The 27,552-nt window shown below is 51.6% G+C and overlaps 1 protein-coding gene across 3 annotated transcripts in view; it reads left to right on the top strand.

Annotated features, from left to right (window-relative positions):
* The window catches only part of SV2B (synaptic vesicle glycoprotein 2B), a 46,901-nt gene that overhangs the window by 2,158 nt on the left and 17,191 nt on the right, over positions 1 to 27,552 (top strand). The window contains exon 2 of one of the 3 annotated variants that reach the window (XM_077317662.1): positions 2,459 to 2,661. The gene's annotated coding sequence lies outside the window, so the exon portion shown is untranslated. Of the gene's footprint in view, positions 1 to 2,458; positions 2,662 to 2,696; positions 2,897 to 9,266; positions 9,583 to 27,552 lie in introns of those variants that run through there. The other 2 variants (XM_077317663.1, XM_077317661.1) reach the window with 2 other exon arrangements.

Raw genomic sequence — 27,552 nt, 5'->3', positions numbered from 1 at the left:
TTAAATGGCATGGAATTTGGGGCAGGGTGCCCCCCTCCTGCCTCGATGGAGTGGCTAGCAACCCCGTCCCTCCCTTTAGGGGCTTTGAGAGTTGGCAGCAGCATGTCCTGCCCCCTTAGGAGGGGGTTAATAGTAATCATTTTAATGGTGCAAGATCCTTTCCAGAGATTTTGAGGGTGGAGCCTGAGGAGGGTGGGTTTGGGGTTGGGTGGGGTGGGGGGCTTCAATGCAGTAAAATGAAAATAGACTCCACCCTCCAAAGCAGCCATTTTCTCCAGGGGAACTGATCTCTGTTGTCCGGAGAGGAGCTGCAATTCCGGGGGATCCCCAGTCCCCACCTGGAGGACGACATCTGTACTGTTCGCAAACCCACATCTTGCCCCAGACTCTTAGATGAAGAAAACACCCCATATTTGTTGTGGGGAGCCAGTTTGGAAGCTTCTCTCCTTCACCTGAAGTGGAGACTGTCCCCCCACCCATTGCAGCTCCTGTATCTGCAAAGGGGGGGGGGAAGTGAGCACCATATTTTATCCATCCCCCACCCAGCAATGCACTGCAGTGCAGCTGACGGCGGGGTCATGAAATATGCATCGGGTGGCAGAGAGAGTTTCCTGCTTCGTGCTTTCGCTCTAATTATCCCTCTCCTCAGCTGACAGGTGCCAGCTGAATCCGGAGCCCCCAAATGACACCGTGGGAAGGGAGAGGTGTGGGAAGGGAGAGGTGCCTTCCGAAGGGGGCCAGAGGCAGGCAGGCAGGCTTCCAGTGTGTGCTTGGGTCTGCTGTTTGCTCTCTTGTCCTCCCTCCAAGCTGCTAGTAGCCCAGTGAATTCTGTCCAGAGAATCCACCCGTAAACCTGTATTAAAAAGGGCAGCTCTCCCCTGCCAAATAATCCCAAGATTTACCAATCAAATTGGGGTCAGGCCTGGCTGCTCTGGGTTGGGAAATACCTGGAGCCTGGTGGGGAAGGAGAAGTTTGGGGAGGAGGGGAACCACATAACCCAAGATGCCTGGAGAGTCCATGTGCCCAAGCAGCTCTCTTCGCCAGAGGAGTTGACTTCTGGCATCAATTGCAGAACTTGGGGGTGGCCAGGCTCCACCTGGAGAAGTGGCAACCCGATCTGGGAGCACGGCAAAGTGAGTAAAGGGTGAGAAAGGCACATGTGCGGTATGCATTTTAAACTGGATTGAAAGCGATTCAATTTCCATCACTCAAGATCTGGATTGTGCGTAACGGAGCAGGGTAGAAAGGAGAAGATACATATATTTAGCTTAGAATTGAGGAAAGGAACTTCCTGGTGACTTCCACGGTTTCCTATCTGGCTCAACATCGGACCTCCTGCTTTTTGGAGCACTCTTCCTCCCTGCTTGCCTCCAGAGCGGCAGTTGAACAACAGGCAGAACGACAACCCAGAGCCGGCAACCCCATCTGTAAGCCATGTTCACATGTGGCGTGCGAAGTCCGGCGTTAGTCCAAGCATGCACTGCTGTGCAATCTCATCAGTCATGAATGTGCAAGCAAGCTAGTGGTCTGGCTTATTTAGGGCTGGCAGCAGGGACGGGGGAGGGGGAGAGCTCCTACACCGTTCTCCTCCTCTGGAGCGGTTGGGCATGACAAAGGGGTGTGGAGAGGGCGAAGGGAGCTGGCCAGGAGCCGCCGGAGGGGAAGCATTAATTGTGGGTGGCCCCCGCTCCCCGAATGGTGAGTCATGCTGAGCTTGGCCGATCTCCACCAGCTAATGGGATTCCTGCTGTTCAGCCCCAGGAAATAGGTGAGCAGCAGGGAGCTTGTTCTGCAGGCTGGCAAGGGGGCTGCTCTGCGTGACCCTCTTCCTCCTGCAGAACGGCACATGGTGCGCTTTGGCCATGTGGAGTGTCGTTCCTTAAATATAAGATGCCCTGAAGAAAACCAGAGTCTGGGGCGGGGGAGTCCTTTGTCTGAGCTGGCCTGAGTCCTTTGGCCGTACAGTCGCTAAATCCGGATTGGGAAAACCTTGAAGATTTTGGGATTGGAGCCTGGGGAGAGTAAGGTTTTGGGGAGGAGACGTACCTCAGCAGAGAGGTGATGCCATTGGGCAGGGGTGGCCAAGCCGTGGCTCTCCAGATGTTCCTGGACTACAACTCCCATGAGCCCCTGCCAGAGCATGCTGTATGTCCTCATGGTAATTGTAGTCCATGAAACCCAAGAGGCACCGAATGGCGAAAACAAGAGTTAACAGCGCAGCCGGCGAACTGGCACCGAGAGATCCCCACTTGAAGCATCCTTGTTAGCAAGAGAGTTCTCGTAAAAGGCTTTAATACCAAAGAAAGGGGCTGGTAATTTATTACCCAGATGAGATAGCACATATTTCTCCTCCCCACCCCTCCTCCCCTGGCTGCTCTTCTCCGTATATCAGTCCCTCCTCCGGTCTGCGTTTCCTCGGCCCTTAAAATCCCCTTTTCTCTCTTGCTCTCTGGACAGACACCTCCAGCTCCGTTTCCCCTCTGCCGGGATCCCCCTCCCTCCGGCGCATCATTGAAATGCACGGCCTGCAAGGGCTGCGTCACTGCCCGGAGGGGAGATTCCACGGTGGTGCATTCCCTGCTTTCTGGAGCTGAGACGAATCCAGAGGAGAGCGAGGAGAGTGAGATGCTTTGTCAGCCGTGGAGAACTTCTCCTTCCCGGTAAGATGGACCAGTTTCTGTGTCAAGCGAGGCTCCCCCCCTTGGTTTGCAGGGACTGAGCGGGCCGAGAGGAACCCTGGAAAGAAACCACGCTGTAAAATGGCACGTGTTTTTCTGCACTGGGGGGGAAACACAGCGAGCGAGGCTGCAGCAGGGTGAGAAGAAGTCAGCCTGTGGGATTCTGCATCGTTTTCTGGCCCTCCCTTGGCATACCTGTTGGCTCCCGGCTGCCGCCGTAAGTACGCAGGCCCTACTGCAAAAATGTCGTAAGACGGGTCTCTAAAATGCGATCGGGGCAAAGGGGTTGCAGCCCACAGGGTAAAAGAACTCAATCGTGGCCAGATCAGTGGCACAGATTCTCTGTAGGGTTTCTGCCTGCAGAAGGATTCCCGACAGAAGGGTTGGGCTGTCTTTGCATGTGGGGCACGGGGAGGGGTTTGGAGCTGCCGTGGGAGGTGGAGGAGCTGTGTTCTTTGACGGGGAATTGTTGCATCTGTGGAAACTTTCGGGCATTTTCAGAATATTCGAAAACTCAGATGGTAGACTCTTCTCTCCCCCTTGGTTGTCTGCCCGTGGCAAGTGCTTGTCCGTCTGTGTTCCAAGTCACCGGCTTTGCACGTTCCTACTTATTAGGATGGGGAAAGGGGTTGTGATGGGGAGCTGGCATGCAGGTTGTGCGTGGGAGTGCGTGGGAGGGGAAGATGGCAGAGCTCTTGTGCGCGCTCCACTCTGTTGCGGGCCTGGGAGGGATGTTCGTATGGGAACGAGATCTGTTACGTGGGCTTCTTCCCCCCCCCTGCTGGTCTCCTTGCTCCAAGCCCAGTTTCAGCTCTGCCTTTGGGAAATAACCCTTCCGTGCCCATGGGTAATTTAGAAAATAGCTCATCCCGCCAGGTAAGAAAAAGAAAGAGCAGTTGGGTTCTACACCGTGCTTTTCACTACCTGAAGGAGTCTCAAGACAGCTGCCAAGCACCTTTCCCTTCCTCTCACAGACACCCTGTGAGGTAGGTGGGGATGGGAGAGCTCTGAGAGAACTGTGACTCGGCTAAGGTCACGCTGCTAATTGTATATGGAAGAGGAGTGAGGAATTGAACCCGGTTCTCCCGATCAGAGGCCGTCGCTATTAACCGCTGCACCACGCTGGCAAGAAGGAATATGGTTACGGAGAAGCAGTTACTAATTTTTGGGGTCTCGATTTGCCGTCTGTTTCCTTTGCCTCTTTTGGAGAAGCCCTGATTTGGCCCTGAGGCATGAATATTTGTGGCAGAGAGGGTGGGGCATGTTGTAAGCATTTGGGGTGTACGCCTGCTCTGTGTATATTTCTGTGCTATCAAGGTTCTTCTGACGACCCTTTGAATTCATGTCTTCCCAAATCTCCAGTTAACAGCCTTGCTCAGGTCATGCAAATGAAGGCCTTTCTTGATGGGGTTGATCCATCTCAGGTTGGGAGATTCCAGTGGGGAGCCACCATGTTGGTCTGAAGCAACAGGACAAGACCGGAGTCCAGGGACACCTTAAAGACCAGTAAAATTTAATTCTGGGGAGACGTTTTTGTGTGCAGGCATCTTGTAAAATTTGCAGAAGCTTATCCCTGGAATAGAACTTTGTCTCAAAGGTGCCCCAGGAATTGACTTTGTTCCATCTCAGGTTGAGCCTTCCTCTGCACATCATTTTCTCATGTGACGACCAAAATACGATACCCTCAGTCGTTGATTCTTGGAAGCACTTGATGTGATCTAGAATCCACTTTTTTGATTTTTGACACTGTAGTTTCCTGTATGTGTGTGCACCTGGACAGTACACAGTTCTTTCCCATGCCTTGAGTTCATAAAGTTTTCTTGACGTCTGTATACTTGGACTTACATCAGAACAAGTGAGGGTAGTCATTCTCCTGAATCCAGGAGGTATTTCTAGAGGAACTGAAGCATCTCCTTGAGGGACCAGACGGTGCCAGTTTAATCCCCTACCGGAAGCCTTGCCTTGGTTTTCCCTTTAGTCTCTGATCTGAATCAAAGCCCCGGAGGAACAAAACTCGTTTTCGATTTAAGTCTTCATCAGTGGTTCTTTAATGCTACTTGTACCCCAACTGAACTATTTTAGATAGTCATATTGTAGGATTATTCCAGAGGATCCCACACACAGATTAACATTCAGGAACCAGCATTGGTCCACTGGCTATTTCGAGGTGATTGCAACAATTTATGTTACCTACACGAGTTCAGTTGGAGTACAAGCAGCATTGAAGAGCCACTGATGAAGATTTAAGTTGAAAATGAGTTTTGTTCCTCCGGGACTCGCTTTGGCTTTTCTGGACTGTTTAGTTTGGATTACGCATTAAATAAGAGATACCTATTCGCCATCGTCCGCTGGCACTGTTTCTCCTCTGGACTTCCTCGGACGATGGCTCTTTCATTTCCGCAAGTTCTCCAGGAAAGCTGATCTCAGTCATTTGGAAGTAAGTTGTAATCCTGGGAGCTCTCTAGGCCCTGCCAGGAGGCTGGCAAGCCTGGAGCTGGCTGGATTCTGATTAAGCACCCTAAAAGTGTGAGGCACAAACCTGGTGGCTGTCCACGTCACCTCCCATCTCCTTTCAGCACCCGGCATAATAGGATCCAGCTATAATGCCGACAAATCCGGCAGAGATGGCCTTTTGGATGTCGGCAGGTTGCTAAATTAATTTTTCCCAATCGCGAGCCGAACACTCTGATAGCCTTCTCCCCCTGCACAACAAGATTACGGAATTACTTTGGCGTTAATGAGCGGCTTGACATTCCCGGTGCCTTTTAAGTATCTCTTTCTGAAGGTGTGTCTGAAAAAGCGAGCCAGGGACTCTCGAAACCTCCTCCCCTGCCACAAATTTGGCTAGTCTGGAAGGTGCTGCCAGGACTCTGGCTCTTTTCTCCTGCTACCAACCAAATCCCACGGCTACCCCCCTGATCTTTGCCTAGGGAAGGCGCTGCCTTTCACCGTACAGACTGGGAATCACCAGCTTTCTGAAATAAGGGACCGATGGACTCAGAATCGAGCTGTATCTGAAGAAGTGACCAGCGGCTCCCGAAAGCTCCTCTCCTGCCACCAATTTTGCTTGTTTTGGGTGCTGCTGGACTCCGGCTCTTCTCTGCTGCTCCAGACAGACTTGCCCACCTTGACCCACCGGAAGGCCCTGCGTTTGGCCCTACAGAATGGAAATCCTTCAACCTGGCACCATAACCATTCTAGTTCTCTAAAAGGCCCCATCTCTGTCCTGGATCGGAGCCATGTAGGGCTGAAGCCCTTGAATCGAGGGTTGCCAGCTGCAGATTGGGAAATACCTGGAAATTTGGGAGGAGCAGGGTTTGGGGGAACAGCAGGACCTCAGTAGGAGGCAAGGACGAAGCGTTCCACCCTGTAAAGCAGGCATTTTCTCCAGGTGAATGCATTTATTTTTGTTTATCGGTGGAGGGTTGATTTATATGCCACCCCTCTTGGATTTACCAACTCAGGACGATGAACAAGGTATTAAATAACAGTGTAATTAAACAAGGGTACGTTTGATTAAAACAAGAAACTATAAAACCTCACTCAGTCATTTCTGAGCTTACTGTGGGCTCAAGCCTGTTCTGAGACCAAAACACCATCAGGCCTAATTTGGCCCCAGTCACTGTCTTGCCATTTAAAAAGCTCTCTGCCTCTATTATGGTTTATGCTTTAAAGGGGAATCTTCTATATTTCCAAGCCTCTACGTCCCTTCTTACGTTGAAGGCTGAAGAGTGAGACGACTTTTGCCTCCTTCAGTCCTTTCCCTTGTTTTCCATTTTGAAACGTTATGTAAACGTATTACCTTTCCCTCGATGAGGATTCGGTTCAGCAAATTAAAATTCTCTTTGGGCTGTCAGAGGCCAGAGGAAATTGCTTGGGAGGGAGAGGAAGGGGCAAGGAGAGAGCCTGTCGGTCATGTTTGGCCTGGGATATTGGAGAGCAAAGTTCCTTCCAAAAGACGGACTAGGAAGAAAATCTCTGTCTCTTTCTCTCTCTCTCTGTTTCTCTCTCTCTGCTAGAGAGGATGGGATGCAAAGGCAGAACCTGTCTATATTTAGGCAAAGGCCGGGCTTACGGTGGGTAATCCTCTTTCCCTGAATTATCTTGCTTGGGGGGTTGGGATTACGCCCTGTAATCTCCTTGCCCAACCTCCCCTTCTCCAGGAGGCTTCCGCCATCTTTGCAAACTGAAATTTGGGAGTGTAAAGGTTGCAGAGAGCAGAGCGGATGGCAGCTTTGAGGCTCGACTTGTTTGTTTGCTCAGCACGAGCGCGCTGCTTCCGACGGACGTAGGTTTTTCCGTGCGACATTTTCCGATCTCTCGTTCTCAGGACGGTCGCCCTGTCTCTCTCTCTCTCTGCTGACGTTCTTGGCTGCTCTTTGATACACGCTATTTGTTTACTCTGGCATAGCTTATCCAGCAGTTGATAAAACCGTGGGCAAATTTGGTGTTTCAGCTATGGATAAAGGACGTTGGTGTTTTTTCTCATGCAGCGCTTTGATTGTCCTCAATTGTTTGTGTGCATGCGCGTAGCCCGTAATGTGGTTGCAAGGCCTCAGCTGGGTCCAAAGGGGGAGCCCATATTCCACTGGTGCTCTCTTACCTGTGGTGGCTCTGGATTGGAGACCAGATTAGATTCAAGGTAATAGTTCTTACCTTCAGGGCCCTAAATGGTCTGAGACCTTCGTATCTGCGGGACTGCCTCTCTCAGTATGCCCCCCCCCCCACAGAACATTATATTTGAGTGAGAAAAATCTGCTCGGGGTCCCTTAAAGAAATAAAATTGGCCTTAACCACAGCCATGGCCTTTTTGATCCTGGCCCCGGCCTGGTGGAATGCTCTGCGAAATGGCATCAGAGCCCTGCAGGACCTCGGACAGTTCCGCAGGGCTTGTAAGGCAGAACTGTTCCGCCTGGCGGAAGTAACATCGAATACTACTTGCTTCTCTGTCCGACCCCATCGGGCTGAAAACCTCCACTGCCGTTTCCGCATGTCCTGCCCCCTCGCTTATGAAAGAAAACGCAATGGCCCATTTTAACATTTAAAATTCGAATGCGTTATAGAATTGACTTTAATTGTTATTGACCTTGTGTTTCATCGAGGGGTTTTGCGTCCTGGGCAGTTGCGTAATCCACTCTGAACTTCCAAAGACAGGCTGTAATCGAAATCTCCAAAAAGAGAAATAACTAAATGCACACCCTGCCGTATTGGTTTAAACGCTTTTCGGAGATGCAATTTTTCTTTTGCGTGCTGCGACTGCGATTCGTTAGCCTCTCCGGCAGCCGTCTGGACACAGAAAGTGGGGATCAAAACAAAATTCTTGCTAACCAGTAGAGTTCATGGAAAGGCAAGGCTTCCAAGAGTGCACACCGGGAGGGTGGAGAAAGGAGATGGAAACCCGAGCCCACCCATTCGTCCCGATCCGGGGGCGTTCTGGCTGCTCTGTATATCTACTCGATTCCACTGGGCGAATCGTTGCGTGATTTACCTGCCTGCTTGACCCTGTTGGGCCTGCTGCAGACGCTAAATCCAGGACGTGCAGGAGATCACACTCTCCTTGTTCTCTCTTGCTGGGATTATCTGGCCCAGGAGTGAGCTTATGCTTCAAGGAACCTGAAGCCATGTTCCTGCCCATGCCCATCTCAGTGGGTCTCCAGCAGGCAAGGGTGGACCCGGACGTTCAACCAGCCCTGGGGTGTGAGTTTGCCAGCCCCCAGGCAATCCCTGCGGATCTTCCAGAATGGCAGCCCACGGCCACGCTGCCGTTCCTCTGGGGGATTAAGGTGCTTTGGGCTGCTCGGCATTATCCTCTGATACCCTCCCCGCATTCTGCCATCGGAGGTCTCCACCGTGATGTCTCCTGGAATTTCCCAACCCAGAGCTGGTCACCCCACTGCTAGAGAGCCAACCAAGTGAACCCCGGAATTTGCATGACTCCCAAGGGGGCCGATGCCGTCATCCAAGGTCAGACCTCAGTGGCTTTTGTGGGCCCATTTGGTCGTGGGTGCTCCCGGCCACTGCGACTCTCCCAGAGTAGCTACCCATTAGGGACTTCCCAAACCTGCTTGAGGGCTGGTCCACTCCTGCCAACAAGGTCAGAGTAGAGTCTCTTGCACGGGAGGGGGCAGCTGGGTCTGGGGGTGCTCATTGCCTTTTGGTTCCTGTTTCCAGGCCCCACCCACAGGTGAGCACCCCTTGGGGAGCCCAAGCGACTGCCAGGACCCTTGCAGGGCAGCCAAAAAGAGTGGCTTTTGTGCTTTTGGCCCCTGCCCTCCGTCTCGGTGAACGGTGCACCACAGCGCAAGGGCTGGGTAAGCAGAAGGACCGCTCTCAATTCTCCCAGCCAAGCGTTTTTCGCACCCGGTGTTGCTGCTTCCGATCTCCAGGCAAGGGGAGGGGGGGAGGGGGCGAGCGGCACCTGAGCCCGGTGTGAAAGACCCGGCTTTCTCCTTGCGCATGCCGGCTATTGTCTTCTCCCTCCGTGCCTCCACCCCTCTGGGCCGAGCATCATCAATTTCCTGTGCAAGTTAAAGTCAACACATCTGTCATGTGCTATGTGCCACCCGGCTCCCTCCCTCCCTCCCCCCTCCCATCTGCTCTGCCTGCCGCCTCCCCATCCTCTCCCACAGCTCCGGTGGTGGTGCAAGCGTCTGTACATGAACGGGCGAGCGTCTCCCGCCGGCTTGCCGATGGCCTCTCCCCTCGCGGGGGTCTCCTTTCCTGGAAGTCTGTCTTCGGTGGGGTGATCACCTTGGCCGCCCCAGCACGGGGACACCTCCTAACCCCTCCGGACGGCCACCTCCCAGCAGCCAGGAGGGAAAAGCAGAAGGAAAGGGGGGGAATGACCGCTGCGTGGATGAACGAATGACCGGGGGCTGTGGAGTGGAACCTCGTTGACTTCTGGTAAGGCACCTTGTCTTCTTCCCTTTCGGATTTTGGTTGGGTTTCTGTTGCGTGGGCCTGACCACAAGTCGCTAGTGAGGAGACACCCTGAAAGAAAAGGCAGGGCTGGGCGTGCGTGGTGGAGGCTGGCACGGACCTTGCTGGGGGCCGAGCTCCAGCAGCTGAGATCTGGCTTTGGGGCTTTGGGGTAATATATCATGGATAAACCTGGGAGTCTCTCTGGGCCGCCGGAGGGGTGGCGGGGGGCGCATGGCTGGTTTTTATGCCTCTCCCATGTGCCAAGGTCTGGGTAGCTTTTGGATCTCAGCGACAGTTTCCGAAAGCCTCCTTTTGCCACGCTGCGATCCGGTGAATTTTGTTCCATTAACTACGGGTTTTTAGCATATGCCCTTGGTGACCCTCGCATGGGGGTCAGCAGTGGGCCCAATTTCCTGAAAATTCAAAGGAAACCCATTCCAGGCTGTTTATTTTAGCACAAGTAAGGTTCGGTGGCGAACGCTGATTTATATTTTCTAGGGAGTTCATTTTCCTAGCGTGAATTTCCGAAAGGGGTGGGTGGGTAAAAGCCATCGGGGGGGAGTCTAGAGATGAGGACGATTCACTAGCCAGATATTGATAACTTTCAACGAATTGGTGGGAGGAGGGGGGGGAATGCATTGGGGCCCGAAATGATTTTGTACGTGTGAATGTTAAACCGTTTGGGAATTTACCTTGAAATCCGCTGGCTTAGCAGCCCACGCCCAAGTCAGCCTCAAAAGCAGAGCAGGGAGACCAAATCCTTGGCAACTCTCCCCAAATCATGACACTTCAAAAGGAGAAATGTGGCCTTTAAAAATATTTAGCCCCCGCCCCCCCCCCCTGACACACAAGTGTGATTCTTAAAACCGAACCACTATGGCTGGGTGAGGTCTGTCCCATAAGAGGACACTGTGGTTGGCGAACTCAAAGATGTCTTTGTGACTCAGGGCTTCTATAGACTTACCCATGTTGACCACAAATCCTCTGCAGCAGTTGCTTCTCGGGTCTCACTGCAGTGAATGGGAGTAAGTTAAAAAGATTCCCGGCTTGCTGTGAGGACGTTTCACAAAGGATTTCTGCTGGTTCCTCAAGGGGACCTTCTTGGGACGAGTGTGTTTTTCATGCAGGCTGGAATCTAGTATAGCCGCCCTCAAATTCAGTCTCAGCGCACGCATGTTACCCTAAAGTGCACATATACGTGGCTGCTGAAGACGGACAAAACCCCTGCCGTCTCGGCTTTGGAGTTCGCCATGCTGTGTCCCAGATCCCTAAAGGTTTATAGGATAGTCCCATTAATCCCTGGGGAGGTTGCTTGGGATAGGCCCCTGTCTAATAGCCTTTGCTTTAATTCGGGCATACATTAAAGGAACAAATCGTCTTCCTGTGCAGGAAAGTTCAGGTAGGGGAGGGATCGGGACCTTTTGGGGACCCTGTGGTTATTCTGGCTCTGAGACAACAGTGTTTCTACAGAGTTAACCATCAAGGGGGGGGGAACCTTTGAGCAGGGCTACACAGAGGTAAGAGCCATGCCATTCAATGGGATTTAGTGCCAGGGTTTCAGCTGGCAGCTCTTAAGCTTGAAGCGATGCATGAAAAATGTCTAATCATATTTAAAAACGCCAAATAAGGGGTATTTTGTTGTTGTTGTTGTTGGGGAGAAAAGGGCCACTTCTAATTCTGGATTAATGGGAAGAGCTGAACTTCTTGTTGGCTTAGCTGATGAGAAGTAGTGAAGAAGCAGACGCTCCAATGGTGCCTGGGAATTGTAATTTTAATTTATGTCAGTCTGACTGTGTAACAGCTTAGCAAGAAAGGGCACCGGGATTAACGGGCCCACAATAGCTTTCCACTTGCTTGCTTGACTAGTCGCTTCCGTGTGTGTGTGTGCCTCTATGTGGGGAGCGGAGATCTACTTTTTCCATCTGGTTGCGTGGTGGAGAATTCTTACAGGAGAATTATGCCCAACCAAGCTCATTGGCATTAGAACAATGTGACTCTGCTTAATATAATAATTAAGTGTGTCAAGTTGGTGTTGACTCAATGACCCAGCCCCATGGGGCTTTTAAGGCAGAAGAGGAGCAAAGGCGGCTGGCCAATGACCATTTATGCACTGGGAACTTCACTGCCCCAGCTCCCATGCAGGAGCACAAATCGGGGGCAGATGAGGCACACAAGGCCAAATGCTCCCCCTTGTGGGTGCAGGAAGAGGTGGGGCAGCCTGCCACGACTAAAACTCCAGCCTGCAGCCCAGCATGAAACCTCCAGTCATAAATGGTCATTGTGATACGACTAGGAACTACAGCAATTTGAAACAAAGCTTGTTACAGTTGGATGAATATTGTATATTTTGAAAGTACCACAATATTTTAAATTTATCATATGGAAACATTGCGCATATGGAGCATATAGAATAATATAAAATGTATAGCCCAGTTGATACAGTTAAACAGATTGTGCAATCCACCTAAATACTAATATCTCAGTTTTCAAGCCGCTGAGTCACAGTTGGGGAGAGTACAAAGAGTTCTGTCACATCTCCCTGGAAAGCACAACGTTCACATTCCTGGGATAGATGGGAAATGGTTTGGCAGGCTGCACTACAATCACGTTTGGGATCTGTTTTTTGCCCCACATAAACAGCAGGTGCACAACCACCTAAGGCTGTTCGTATCCTATTAACCGTTTTTCCTACTTGACGTAGCAAGTCGAATCCTGTTTATCAGGTTCTGGATTCTTGTGCTAGTTTCTGACTGTCTAACCCAGTCTCCTGAGGTTTATATAGGGCTGGTTCTAAATCCCTAAAGGGCTTGGGGTTGGGATACTTGATGGGCTGCTTACCTCCCTTACTGTCCAGAACAATTGGAGAGCCCTGCTGGATCAGACCAGTAGTCCATTGACTCCAGCATCCGGTCTCACTGAGTGGCCAACTTGTTCCCCTGGTTGGCCAACAGCAAGGCCTAAAAGCAGAGGCCTTCCTAGGAATAGCAGAAGAGCCCTGCTGGATCAGACCAGTGAAGGTCTATCTAGTCCAGCCTTATCTCTCACTCAATGGCCAACCAGTTCCCCTGGAGGACCAACAACAGGGCGGAGACTTTTGCCAGTGTGTAAGAAGAGCCCTGCTGGATTGACCCTGGGGTCCATCTAGTCCAGCATTCTGCCTCACACATGCAGCCAGCTGGGCGACCTTGGGCTCGCCATAGTACCAGGACAGCTGTTCTGACTGAGCAGGAACATCAGGCCTCTCTCAGCCTCACCCCCCCCTCACAGGAGGGAGAGGAAAGGGAAAGCGATTGTAAGCCACTTCGAGGCTCCTTCGGGGAGAGAAAAGCGGCATAGAAGAACCAACTTGTCTAATAATAATATGCGGCCACTTCTGGATCAAAAATACAGTGTGGGGAGTGCATCTGAGGATACGCAGAGAATGCACTGGCATCAAAATAGGCCAGTGAGTTCAGTGCCACCATCCATCTTGGAATGGGCAAAGGGGTGAACCCCCTTTCCCAGTGTTGCACTCAGGTGCATCTGATTTTAGCCGTAAACCTTGTCCAGGACTCAAAAGAAGTGTGGGCTCTTTTTTTTCTCAGAGGGGAACGTCTTCTCTTGCTGTTTCCCTCCCCTGTAGGGAACAGACTTGTCCCCCGAAATTTCTAAGTGCTTTGAGAATGTCCGGGTGGAGCCGAGCAGAACAAAAGCTCTTCCTGGTATTTATTTATAGCCTCATTAAAGCTCTAGTGTTCCGTCGGTCGGCAGAATCATGGCTCCCAAGGCTGATGTGTGACGTCCTGCCAGAGGAAAGCCGGCCAGCCTGCAGTTTCTCCCCCTTTCCAGGTCCCTCTGGCTTTTAGAATACAAGCATCTTCCTCCCTTGCCCCCTCCAGGCACCATCTGAGCGGCATCCAGGTTCCTCTGCCGTTCCTCCTTTCGGGACGGGACGGGAGGGCACGGCTGGCTTGTGCTCTTGAACGGCAGGAATTGGCCTCTCCCCTGGTAGAGAGGCAGGGCTGTCTCCAAAGTCTTGCTGCAGCTTTTAATCCCCTCCTCCCCCCCAAAATCTGGACAGTGGATTTACCTCTCTCCAGTGGAAAAACAGTTAGGGTCATGCTTGTGTTTTCGGCCCACTTGCGTTCCTGGCCGCAAATCACTTTTCTGGCCCTTTCCCTCCTTGCGGGAAGAACAGGCAGTGCTGCTCGGATGAAATGTGAGCGGCCAGGATCTGGCCTTGGTCCTTCTGGTCGGGGGAAAGCGGCTCATTGATTTTTGGCTGTGGGGCCTGCCCATTTTCATTTTTCAGGGAAGCGATTGCTTAAAGGGGGCAGTGAGAAAGCTTGGACGGAGCAGCCACGGATCCAGCTAATGAGATTTTACTTTTGGAAAAAAGCGTATGTTTTTAATAATTATTGGACATCTGGAGGGCTGCAACTAAATCCAAGCTCTTCGTGGGCTTTGGAAAGTGCTAGAATCCATTTGTGGGACAGATTAACTGATCCATTAACAGCCGCCACTCGAAGACGAATTACACCCTTCTAAGCCCACGGATTATGAAAGGCTTTCCCGCTCCTCCTCCAAATGCGGCCAGCTGGGTGACCTTGGGTGGATCCCAGTCCTCTTAGAGCTGTTTCTCACACTGCAGTTCTCTTAGAGCTCTCTCAGCCCCACCTACTTCACAGGATGTATGTTGTAGGGAGAAAGGGAAAGGAGTTTGTAAGCTGCTTTGGGACTCCTTTGGGCAATGAAAAACATGGCACAGCCCCTCCCTCCCTCCCCACACCTCTTATGTAGAAGGCATCTTTTAAAATATGACTACCTTGAAAGCATGATGGCCTTGGATGGCCTTCTAGGATTGGTCAAGGGAAAAAAATTCTGGGCAAGTGTAAATGTTCTTGGGAGGAGGGAACTCCGAAGAATGCTGGGAAGGGCTGGGAGCCCCACAAGGCCTTGAGCGCTCCGCCCTTTCTCTGACCCCCCAATAACTAGCTGTAGTTTGCATTTTGCAAAAGTCTGTCCATTCAGAGCTGAACCTTCAGCAGCCGTCCTGAGAACCCAAATCCCAAGCTAGGGATTACCCCAAGGGCTAGAATCAGCACCATGGAGAGCTCTGTTCCTCCTGAAATCTGCAGTCTGGACTGGATGCAATTCTGGGGGAAGCTGAACTAGGGGGTTACGAGGTGGGCAGGTTGGACCCGGAGATCGGAAACCTGCCCCCCCAGAGCCCCAGGTGTTCACCGCAGGTTCCCAATTTTGGGTTTAGGAGTGGTGGATAAACATGCTGTGGTACCCGAACCAAAACTGAACTTACTGATAGGCAATGAACGGACCCAGCCCCCTCCACTTCCCCAAATTATTTTTGTATGCCCTTATTTCTCAGAATAGGGAAGATCTGTAGTGCTTAACCAGCCTGGGCTCATGGATAATAGCGGTGGCTTCTAATCCGGAGAGCCAGGTGTGATTTTGCCATTCCTCCCCCACACGCAGCCAGCTGGGTGACCACTTGGGACACCCTGCGAGGCAGGTGGGGCTGAGAGAGCTCTGAGAGAACTGCTCTGCAAGAACAGCTCTGAGACAACTGTGACTGGCCCAAGGTCACCTGGCTGGCTGAGTGTGAAGGAGGAGGAGGAAGAACGGGGGATCGAGCCTGGTCCTGAGTCCGAAGAGAAAGGACGGGGGCAGTAAATACAATAGACTCTACCAGTCTTTAACCAGTGTGCCACGCTGTCTTTCAAAACTTGTGCTTGAGTATGCAGACTCGGAGCACCTTTGACTGGACTGAAAAACCACCACCTTGAGGCTTTTACAAGCCTGCTCACAAATAAATAAATAAAAATCCAAATAAATAAACTCCGGCAGCTGTGTGCAACCGCTCTGTTGATTTATGTTGCTTGCAGCTCCTTCTTTGCCTGAAATCAGGACGCCGAGGGGGCTGGCCTCATAAAACCCAGCAGTGCAAATGCTGCCCTGACCACATCGGGGATCTCTCAGCGTCTGCTCAAGAGGGCCCAAGCGGGCTTATTCTTCTGCCCACCCACTGAGGGCATGCAAAGGGTGGGGGGAGTGCCTGCTTTAAGGCAACTCAAATAGACATGGGTGAGGAGGAAGGGGAAAGAGACCCCTGCATCCAACCAAGGCCTGGTCAAAATTGTTCCCTCAAAGCAGAACAGGGGTGGTCTTCGCCTACTCCTTTGGGCCAGGTGGAAAAGCAGCTCAGATCCCCTGAGGGAAGAAATATCGCTGAAGGAGAGGCCCTGTCTACACAGCTGCACAGGGGGGAAAGCACAGGATGCGAAGGATTCCTTGCAATGCCTTGAAGATGCCCCCTTTCGAAAGCTGTTTGCTAACAGTAGAACCTCCAAGTGTAGAGGCAGTATATCTTCGTCACCCAGATGCAGGGGGGGGAATGGCAGGGGATGGCCTCGTTCCGATAAAGGGCTTCCAGCGGCCTCTTTCGATGCCCCCTTCTTGGTCTCCCCACTCCCCATTCAGAAGCCCCCATTCCAAAATTATTTGAGCCATTGTTCATTTTGCCATGATCCTGAAGTACCCCCGCAAGCAGAAGAGGTTTTATAGCAGTCTGGCAGTGCTTCAGTATTTCTTTTTAAATTAAAAACGTCTCAAGGAACCTGCTGGGTTAATGAAGGCCGTAGGTTTTGTTCCATTTCCTTAAAAATCAGGGGGGGGGGAGCATTTAATTATTTATATACTGAGGGAATCCAAGAATGGCCCTTGACTTTACCTCGATCCCTTTTTCAAGGGACCGAGAGAGGGAAAGGCGGGGTTGCCAACCACCCAGAGAAAACCTGCCCTGCCCCTTCGACAGAAATTTAATGGAAAGTGATTTACCTCTCTGCCATGACCATCTTGTTTTTATTTACTTATTTACTTCATGTATGATCTGCCCTTCTTCCAGCGGGGACCGAAAATTGCCAACATCCTCTTCTCCTTTTAATCATCACAACAACCCTGTAAGGTAGGTCAGGCTGAGAGAACGTGACCGGCCAAAGTCACACAGGCTTCAGTCTCCTTTTAAAAGAACTGCGCAGGGTGGTGTGCCTCGGCCACTCCACTCCTCACAACAACCCAGTGAGGTGAACTAGGCTGGAAGTGACCTGCCCAAGGCCATCTAGGGCAGACCTGAACCCCAGACCCCTCTGATTCTAGTCTCCTCCCTTAAATGCTAGGCCAGACAGAGGTTCTGCATGGTATGCTCCTAGGATAAAACCCCACGCAGAGGTTGCTGCCTGTTCCAAACCAGCACAGCGAGAGATTGCTTGTTTAATTTTCCTTCCGCCCCCACCTCCTGAGTTCTGTTTTGTTTGCTGTGGGTGTAGACGTAAATGAGCTCCATGCCGAATTGTATTTTTTCTGTATGTCTTATTCCTTTCCTTGCCACCTTCTGCTAGGATAAATAGAGCAGATGTCCACTTGGAAACATAGGGTTTTTTGTTACGGTTGCTCGACGGTGTTTTCGGGGAAATATCTGCATTTGTTAATGCAAAAGAACAGTCTTAAAAGAGCTGCCACGGGGAACACATGACACTGCTATCTGCTGAATGAGACCCTTGATCTGTGGGCAGCTGGGGATTGAACCTGGGACCTTCTGCATGCCAAGCAGAGATTCTATCCCTGAGATCTTTCCCATCCCCTCCTGCCTGGTCTTTTCAACTGGAGATGCCGGGGATTGAACCCTGGACCTCCTGCCTGCCAAGCGGAGGCTCTGCCCCTGAGCCACAGCCCTCTTCCTCCACATCTGCATCTGAGCCATGAAATCCCCTGCTCTGCTGAGATCTCAGGCCTTGGATGACCACAGAGGGCCAGGCGACCGTGGCTCCTGCAGTGACACAGAAGAAGGGATTGCCTCCCACGTAGCTTTCCTCACTCTCCGGCAAACCAGCTGCAGAGCCTTCTGCGTTGCGTAACCAAAGAGTAGGTGGTGAGTGTTGAAATCCAGGTCAGACCTGCTTATGCACTGAACAGCTCTGGGTAAGTGACTGTGTTTGTGTGAAGGTGACAGGGTTGACCACGGGGAGTCCGTGGGAGACCACCAAGGAAGGCCAGGGTTGCTTGGGAGAGGCAAGCAACGGCCAGGCTGCTGCCTTTATTCACCTCTTGCCTCTATCTGGATAGCTCCACCTTGCCTTCTCTTGTAAGATATCAGAAGCTAAGCGGGGTCAGGCCTGCTTAGTACTTGGATGGGAGGCCATGCATGCATTGAAGGTTGCTGTGCAGAGGCAGGCCCTGGCAAACCCCTCTGAATGTCTCTTGCCTTGGGGAAACCTACTGGGGCACCATAAACTGGCTGCCACAAGACGGAATTGTGACTGTTGTGTGTTTGTGTGTATATATGTATATGTCAGCGTGTGTGTACAAATACTTCTAGTCTAGGAGCTTGGTGCTCCTAAACATCTGCTAAGCTGACTCTGCCCAGTTTGACAGGCATTGGCCAACTGCAGGCAAAGCTGTAGGGTGGGCAAAGGGCCGGGGGTAGGGTGGGGGGACAATATGCAGGGGGGGCATCTGTCACGGGCACTTCCAGCCCCCTCCTCCCTCCCTGCTGCTGGGCTGCAAAAGCCCTTGGAGAGCTTCCCAGGTTGCAGTTCTGGCACCTCCAGCCGGGCCTGACTCATCCGCCTCCTGCATGGCCCTCCCCCCCCCCGCAACTTTTTCACAAAACCCTTTCAATATTTAATCACCCTCCTGGAACGAAAGGCACCAGCTGGCGTGTGCTGTGTAGGTGGGGGGGGGGGCCGGGCAGGGCTGGCGGGGCCTTCTCAGATGCATTTCGCTAATGAAGCCGCTGAAGGGACCGGTCTTTTCGGCAAGGGCCTTGATGGACGGGGGATAACATTTCCTGCCTCTGGAGAGCCGGCTTTGGAGGTGTGGTTGAGAGCGACGGACTGTAATCTGGGGGACCCGGTTTGATTCCCCATTCCTCCTCCACGTGCAGCCAGCCTGGTGAATTTGAGCCAGTCCCAGTTCTCTTGCGGCTGTTCTTGTAGAGTGGTTCTCTTAGAGCTCTCTCAGCCCCACCTACCTCACAGGGTGTGTGTTGCGGGGACAGGAAGGGAAGGTGATGGTCAGTTGCTTTGGGATTCCTTGGGTACAAAACCCCAGCTCTTCTTCTTCCTGCTGCACGGTTTCACTATAGAGCTTCCAGCAATTCCTAGAGAGGCGTGATGTCACTTCCGGCCATTTGGGGACTCCTTCAGTGAAAAGTGGGGTTGAAAAAACCCAAACAACAGATCTTCTGCGGCTTTAGGTTGCAACACAAAACTGGGAGGAACCAGCCCTACAACTCACAAGGCATGCTCCTTGAATGTCTAGGGTTGCCAACCTCCAGGTGTGAATCTGGTGTTCTCCCAAGGTTACAGAGATTGGTGCAGGAAATGTCAGCTTTGGAGGGTGGGCTGTCCAGCACGACATCTCCGCTGCCTTACCCCTCCCCCCCTGGAATTTCCCACCCCAGATCTGGCGTCCTTAACTAAAGCCCATGAGGGGACCCAGTTCCTGGCTGCCTCTGAGCCGTCAAGTGCATCCAGCTTAGATGATCGCCCTCATGGTTGCAGGCAGGAGAGCCTGATGTCCGAGCTCTCTAGGAATAGCCTCTATGGTAAAAATCAGATCTCTCTGGGCATCGCTGGACACTCTATGGTAAAACCATAGAGTGTCCAGCGATGCCCAGAGAGATCTGATGTCTCTTCCGGGTTTATCCTGGAAGTGACAGCACACCACTGTGAGGGTTGGGAAGTCTCTTTCCAAGGCACTGGCAAGCTTACGCTGACCTGGCGGGCAATTCTGCGTAGCCTCTACGCACCAATGTGGTGATTCAGCAGGAATCTCTGGGCCCTGTTCTCCTGGCTGGCTGCAGCCGTGAGCTGGATGCGAATGACGCAGTGGTGCAGGAAAAGAATTGCAATTCTTGCGCAAACTGCCTGGAGACGTTGATGCCTGCGACCTTCCCTCCCTCCCATTAAAATGCTTACAGCGCAGGGATGCAGGTTGGGAATATTAAGTGAATGAAGGTTGGGAGCGGAAACCCAGAGCTTCCTAGCAGCCAGTGGGCTCAGGGACCTGCGACAGGGTGGCCATTGGCCGTGGCATGACATCACTTCTGGGGGAACCCGGAAGTGATGTCACTCCTCTCTAGGAGTTGCCAGAAACTGTAGTAAAACCATGTGATGACAGGAAGAAGAAGAGCAGCTGGGTTTTCATACCCCACTTTTGACCACCCGAAGGAGTCTCGAGGGAACTTACAATCGCCTTCCCTTCCCCTCCCTGCAACAGACACCCAGCCAGGTAGTTGGGGCTGAGAGAGCTCTGAGAGAGCTGTGCCTGGCCCAAGGTCACCCAGCTGGCTGCACGTGGGAAGCAAAAGAGAGAATGGCAGACGGCCTCTCCCCCTCTGATCCAAGGAGCCAGCATAGACAGGCGACGTGCAGCTTTCCCTTCTGTGCGGAAAGGCCGGGGGGAGGGAGGGAGGGAGGGGAATCCACACGCCGCTTCTGGGATTAGCTCCGGCTCTGACTTTGGCGTTAATTAGCAGCCGGCCGACAAAAAAACAGAGAGATGTGTTAGGAACGCGGCTGCCGGGCCAGCTCAGAGGGGAAGGCGGCGTGTCTAATTCCCGCTGTCTGTTTTGGATCGGAATAATTGCTGCATAAATTAACGGAAGAAGCAACGCCAGAAGGGTTCCCCACCCTCCTCGGCAGCAGGGTCGACATAAGGTGCTCAGGGCTCTAACAATATTATTTCCCCCCCATTTGGCCGGCATCAGGGGAGTCGGAAAGAGGTGGCAAAGCTTTGTGGGTGTGGATCCTTCCCATCGCCTGCAGAAATCTGCCAGGTGAAATTTGCACCCGACTTCTAGCCTCACGTGGGGGTGCTTGGCAAGGCCTCCTGTGCCAGTGGTGCTAACCTAAGTCAAGCCGCGGTTTACGCACAAGCTCAATATGTGCGTGCTTAAATAAAACCCATTGTTTAACTAGGTCTAAATTCCCTGTGGAAGAGGATCGGCTTTGCATGCAGATGGTCCCAGGCCCAATCTCCAGAACGGATCCGATTGACAATGCCCAGGGGGGACCTGGGTGGTCTCTGTCTCTCCCCCAAGATGGAGGCCCTGTCGCTGGGTATGAAAGCACCAGCATGTCTTCCCTGCCTGGACGGGGGAATTTAGGGGCGACTTTAACAATGGAGGCTCAGGTCACCTAGGTAGCCCAAATGGTGTTTGACCCTCTCCGCCAATCAAGGCTACTAGTGCCCTATCTGAGCCTGGACCACCTAGCCACAGAAATCCATCCAACAGTCACCTCCAGATTAGACTTCTGTAACTTGCTCTACGTGGGCCCACCCTTGACCTTGACTTGGAGATTGCGGCTGGTACAGAATGCAGCTGATAAGTTTCTCACATGGACTTCCTGGACATCCCTTATGGAGCAGTGGGATACAGGATCAAGTTCAAGTTCAAGATCTTGGTTTTGACCTTTAAGGCCATTTGTGGCCTGGGTTCAGCGTACCTGGGGGACCACCAAACTCCCTATGGCCCCCACAGGGCTCTTCGCTCTGTGGGTTTGAAGATACTGGTGGTCCCTGGCCCTCGGGAAGAATGCCTGGCCTCAACCTCAGCCAGGGTCTTTCTGGTCGTGGCCCCTACCTGGTGGAATGAGCTCCTGGAAGAGCTCAGGGCCCTGTCCGGGCTGGCTCAGTTCCACAAGGCCTGTAAGATGGAGCTTTCCCTACGGAATACATCCTTTTGGGTACACAGAGAGGGAATCTTCTCTGCCCCGCCCTGCCAGAAGGACGAATCTCTAGAAGAGAGAATCCGGTTCTCCATTTTTGCATTTGGGAAATGTTCTGTGCTGTGCTCGTTCGAGCCTTTGAAGGCTGCATCAAAGGAAAGGAAGTGCCGTCTGCATTCTCCTCTGAGCTGCATTCGAGGTCGATCAGAGATTTAGTTTCTCCCCCGGAAAGCCATTTGTGCTGAAGAGTCTAAAAGGGGAAGCGTTAGATCTCGCCTCCTGGCATCATGGGCCATACTACAGAGTGGCCCCGAGGCATTGTGGGATTTCCGTCCAAGGACATGGAGCTGACCCTCGTGGACCAAACCAAAGGGCCCAGCCAGGGACAGAGCAAAAGACGTTCTCTGCCCCCCAAGAACAGAGGATTCCCCTGGAGGGCTTTATCTTGTGAGGGAGGGGAAAGGAGAGGGGGAGAGAATAAGCCGACAACCCCCTAAATCTATCGGATTTCTTTAAAAAGGGGTCAAGGCGAAAGGGAAGATGTATTCATTTCTAATAATTCTCTTGCAGAAAGCCAGCTCTTTGTCGTGTTTGAGGGGTGGACTCTGATCTGGAGAACCAGGTTTGATTCCCCACTCCTCTTTCCCATGCAGCCGTCTGGGTGACCTTGGGCCAGTCACAGTTCTCTCTGGGCTCTCTCAGCCTCACAGGGTGTCTGTTGTGGGGAGAGGAAAGTGGAGGTGTTTGTAAGCCGCTTTGAGGCTCCTTTGGGGGAGGGAAAAGGGGGGTTCAAAAAGATAGCTCTTCTCCCTCCCTTAATATTTCTCGACCGATTCTGCCGAGAATCCTCAAGTTAGCCGTCACCGTTCTCTCCCTGCCTGCCGGTGTGAAGACTGCTCTCCGTCAGGGCTTCTGGGGACCCCTGTCGAGCCGCATCTGCAACAGGCAGGCAGCCAGCGGAAGGTTTACTCAACCGGAAGCCTCCTTGGCTCTGCTCAGGCACCCAGCCAGCCTCTTCTCTCCGTGACGTCATGCTGCAGGAAACCCCTTCTTGCTGATTTACAGCCAGGGGCTTCATCTCAAAGGAACCTGCAAAGGGAAACTCGGGGGCAAAGAATACCATCTGATTCTCCCCCTTGCTGGGGACAGATTGGCTCACGGTGGCCCAGGGTTTTCCAGATGCTCTGCTGCTAGCAAAAGGTGCACAAGAGAGCAGGTGCTGGAGGGCCGATTTCTCAGGCCTCCTGCCCCGAACTGCCCTTCCCTTTTTTTAGCTGCCTGGAGCTGCCTTCTGCCCATCTGATGCACAAACCTCCTGAAAGAGAAACGACTAACTGATGGATGGTGGCCATTTTTCAAATGGTTCATTACCCAAGGCCCACAAGAAGGGGCCTGTGCAAGGTGGGAGGCCAAAATGAAGAACTGGGTTTTGTTGGTTTGAAACTGGGACTCCCCAGCCGATATTCTCTTTCTTCTCCTGGCTTCTCTTTTAGGCTGTTGGTCGTAAGCATTAGTGTATGCTTTAAAGTCTTTATTGTTTGGGGTTTTTATTAAACAGTTTTTTTGTGTGTGTGGAGGGGTTGTGGGTTCTTTACAGATGTAGGAATAATTTCAACACTTCTTATGGTCTATTGTTAATATCACACAGAGCCTTGCATTTTTCTTCTTTTTTTGCTTGTATATTTGTCCGCCCCTTTTGTGATGCTGATTGCTCTAGGAATCACCAGCAACTCTGTGGTAGAACAATAGAATTTCAGGCGATTCCTAGAGCTACCTATTCTCATATCTGGGTTTCTTTCAGAAATGGCATCGTGGCATACAAACCGCCGACCTTTAAATTGTTGTCCTCCTACTGCTTCTCAAGAGTAGCGGCAGGCAAAGCTGGTTGCCTTGTGAGCATAAAGCCGAGAGAATAATTCACGGGGAATCAGAGGCCTGCCTTTGAGGCTGAAATAGGACATGAGTAGGAGAGAGCCAGTTTCCAATGGCTTTTCTGCCCGGAGGAGATGCTTACTCATGCGGGAGACAAACAAATGGCTATTTTGCGGCCTGCTCATGCTCCAAGTCAGGAGGAATTTGTTTCCTTGGGCTGATATACGAGCCACGAATGGTCCTCCCACCCTCCATTGTAAAATATTTAGCGTGGAGAGAAGACGACTAAGAGGTGATATGATAGCCAAGTACTTGAAGGGCTGTCATAGAGAAGATGGAGCAGAGTTGTTTTCTGTTGCCCCAGCGGGTTGGACCAGAACCAATGGGATGAAATTAAGTCAAAAGAATTTTCGGCTAAACCTCCGGAAGGAGTTCCTGACAGTCAGGGTGGTTCTTCGGTGGAACAGGCTTCCTCGGGAGGTGGTGGGTTCTCCTCCTTTGGAAGTTTTTAAGCAAAGGCTAGATGGTCATCGGTCAGATATGCTGATTCTGTGTTTTAGGCAGATTGTAAGTGGGTGGGCAGAAGGGCATCTTAGGGGCATGGAGTTGGAGACACCGTGGGTGTCTGTTTAAAAATCTCCAAAGATGGAGAACCCACCACCTCCCGAGGAAGCCTGTTCCACTGAGAAATTGCTCTGACTGTCAGGGACTTCTTCCAGAGGTTTAGACAGAATTTCTTTTGAATTTGAGTTGGCACCCCCATTGATTGGAGTGGCTGTTTTCCAAAGCAGAGGGGCTCCTGCATGGAAGAGGCCACCAGTTTTGACCTGGGGACGGTTTTACTGCAAACCGGAGCTTTCAGACAACCAACAACCAAGTGGGTCCACGTGTTTGGGAAACGCCCCAAAAGGACAGCCCCGGATTTCTTCTTCCTGTGTTTGCTTTGTCTCTTGCAAGAACATGTTGTGAACTGACTGGAACATTGTGTTGACTTGTCGCTTTGTACATTATGTTTTTGAGCGTTCACACCCGGGAAATGTCAAGCTTGGAAATATCGTAATTCTTTAAAAGCCAGAGAAATTTTTTTTTCCATTGCTCTTTTGCTAAACACAAAGACCACTGATACCGAAAAATGGGGGGGGGGATTCTCCCAATCGGCGTGTTGCAATGGTTAAGAGTGGAGATTTCTAGTCTGGTGAGCCGGATTTGATTCCCCGCTCCTCCTCCACATGCAGCTAAGTTGGGTGACCTTGGGCTTGTCACAGCCCTGATAGAGCTGTTCTCATAGAGTAGTCCTGTTAGAGCTCTCTCAGCCCCCCCCCCCCCAGTCTTGTTGTGGGGAGAGGAAGGGGAGGTCATTGTAAGCCACTTTGAGACTCCCTCGGGCAGTGAAAAGTGGGGTATAAAAACCAACTCTTCTCATTGTAAAAAGACATTTTCAAATAAAGTGGGCGATATTTATTAAAGGGACATGGCATCTGCAATTTATGGAACACAAAATAAGGGAAGAAAATGGGGCTCCAAAGGACACTCCACCCCCTCATAAGAATCTGTGCCTCACCTCTGAATTTCCTCCAGACCATGTTGGAGATTTTTTTGGGAGGGGGGATCACTTGGGCATAGAATTGGATGGACAGGTAGTTGCAAATACCTGTATTGTGCAGGGGGTTGGACTAGATGACCCTGGAGGTCCCTTCCTACTCTAGGATTCTATGATGCTGCATGGAGCATGGAAAACACCAGTGCTGTCTTATATAGTTTTCCAGTGGGATCCAGAGGGTAACCTTGTTCGTCTGCAGTAGAACGCTTAAGAGTCGAGCTCGGAGACCAACACAGTTTTCAGGGTATGAACTTTTGAAAGTCAAAGCTCCCTGAATCAGAGAGCCGTTCCGTTCTTCAGTAGAACAGTTCCAACTCCAGTAGCACCTTAGAGAGCCACAAAATGTTCAGCATATGAGCTTTCGAGAGTCTTTGCCTGTAAAACGTTTTGTAGCTCCTTAAGGCACGACTGCACTCAAATCTAATATTTCCATGGTGAGGATAGATTTCAGGAAGGTCACCGCTGAAGCCATTGAACCAAAGTTTGAGTCCAAGGGGCACCTTGAAGACCAACAAAGCTTTATTCCAGGTGAAAGCTTTTTGGGTGCGTGCATATTTTGGCAGATAACGCAGTTCCCCCCTGCCCTCCCTGCTGTTTTCCTCCCCCCTCTCCAAACATAAATGCCTGTTTTGACCTCCCACCAGCATGCAGCTTGGCCCAAGTGAGCACATGGATATCCTTGTGGGAAAGAGAACTAGCAAGGTGGAAACTCTAGAAATAAGCTCTGGGCTTTCTGATTGGCAAACCAACCATTCCCCGAGGAAATGGATCTTCCTCCTGGGATGAGCAGCCGCTGTCCGTGGTGCTGAAACCCCCCTCGGAAGCTGTGCTCTTGTTTGTCGCCTTGACCTTCGGATGCCTTTCGGTTTCTTGTGAAATGGATATCGTACAGATTGGCGGCAGAGAGCTCAATAAGCCCCAGCGAGGGCGCTTACAGCTGGCAATATCACGCCCGTCAGATAACTTCTCGGCTTTTTAGAAAAAGCGCCGCCATTTCTCTTTGCTTTGACTCTTCCCAAGTCTCCTGGCAGCAGCCCGAGAAAACGCTCTCGGGCCGATGTTCAGATCAGATCCTTGTGAAGTATAAAAGCTGATTCCCAGTGGTTGGATTTTTTTACAAACCAGGCGGTCGGCATCTGATGCCGTAAATCTGCCTGCAGTAAACTTTGGCCAATAAAGCAGATTTGAGCGTCTGCTTGCGTTTTCTAGTCAAGTCCGAGGCTCAGTTCTTTCTCTTTGTTTTTGACGGGGGCGATGATCGATGCGTGCAATTTTGTGACCGCTGTTCTTTTTTATAAAAGGAGAGGAAAGACGAGACTGGTTCTTCAGAAGTGTTTTAGGGTCGGAAGAGAGAGAAACGGGAGACGTATGGGTCATTGCTTTTACTTTACCCACAATCCGGTGACTTGACGCTGAAAATTCCCACAGCGTAATTCTTTGTGAGCCTCGAGTGGCACCTTGGTGTCTAAAATAAATCCTGGCAACAAAACGTCTTGGGAAACACAAAGGCAAATTGATTGGCCACAAGAGATGGGCTTCTATTTTTTTGCTCAGTCATCCGTGTGCAACAGGGCGGCCCGGCAGGAGGGGGGCGGGGAGAAATCCCATCTGTTCAGAATGTGCCACGATGGAGGGGAAGGAAGTGCAGGGCAAATGGTCCCTTCCCGGTTTAGATGAAGTGTTGGATCGATGAAGCAATCTTAGCCAGAGGCCGTGCCCTCAGGCAGTGAGAAACTCAGGGATGCCTAATGAGAGACTCTTTCCCCAAAAGCGCTGCTAACTGATCACACCCTGTCACAATTCTTATTTATGCAGGGCCATCAGTCTGTACACCTGACCTGGATGGGCCAAGCCAGTCTGATCTTGTGGGGTTTTGGAAGCTAAACACCATGGTTGGTGTCTGGATGGGAGACCACCAAGGCAGACAACAGCAGGCCTCTGCATTTTGTAAATAGGAAGGCAGCACATGAATGTTTTAAATAAACTCCAAATCAGAATATTCCTGGGGATTTGGGGGCGGAGCCTGGCGGGGCTGGGATGGGGAGGGGAGGTGCCTCAGTGGGCATAAGGCCTCCCCTCCCCTGTCCACCTTTCAAAGCAGCCATATTCTCCAGGGGAACTGATTTCTGTAGACTGGAAAACAGAATTCTGGGAAGACGCCAGGCTCCAGGTGGAGACTGGCAGCTCCAATTCCTTACAAGAATTTCTGAGTTTTGCAGTTCTGTTCTGTCATCCTTCCTTGTTAAGGGAATTCCCATGAAAAAGGGCTGCAAGTGCATCCTTTGAATTCCTTGGCTTATTTGATCTTCCTTTGTGTGGGGTCTAAATATCTCGGGCGTGAGGGGAGATGAGCTTTTATTTCTTTTGAATAGGATGTTGCAGCTTTCCTTCCTCTTGACCAAAACCGAAGGTTTGAGTTGGCAGAACATTACTAGAGAGTCAGGGAAGAAGAAATGAAGGATAAAGAGGACTGACCCGATTCTGGGAATGACAGAGGCGTATGGGGCAGGAAGGGAAAGAGGGAAGCACTGATTCTTCAGGCAGCTGAGAGCTGGAATAGCCAAGGTCGGGTGGCCAGGTGGTTTCTCTTCTCAGTAAAGCTATTCCTTAAGCAGCCTGGTGCCCAGCTCCTGCTGTGCATATTTAAACTCTGCCAACAAAAAGTATAGGAGAACCAGCATGGGGTAGTGGCTAGAGCAGGGGTAGTCAAACTGCGGCCCTCCAGATGCCCCTGCCAGCAAATGCTGGCAGGGG

The sequence above is a fragment of the Paroedura picta genome, chromosome 18, assembly GCF_049243985.1.
Source record: "Paroedura picta isolate Pp20150507F chromosome 18, Ppicta_v3.0, whole genome shotgun sequence".
Taxonomy (NCBI): Eukaryota; Metazoa; Chordata; class Lepidosauria; order Squamata; family Gekkonidae; genus Paroedura; species Paroedura picta.
Note: the sequence above shows the minus strand (reverse complement) of the source record. Positions and strands in the feature narration are given on the sequence as shown.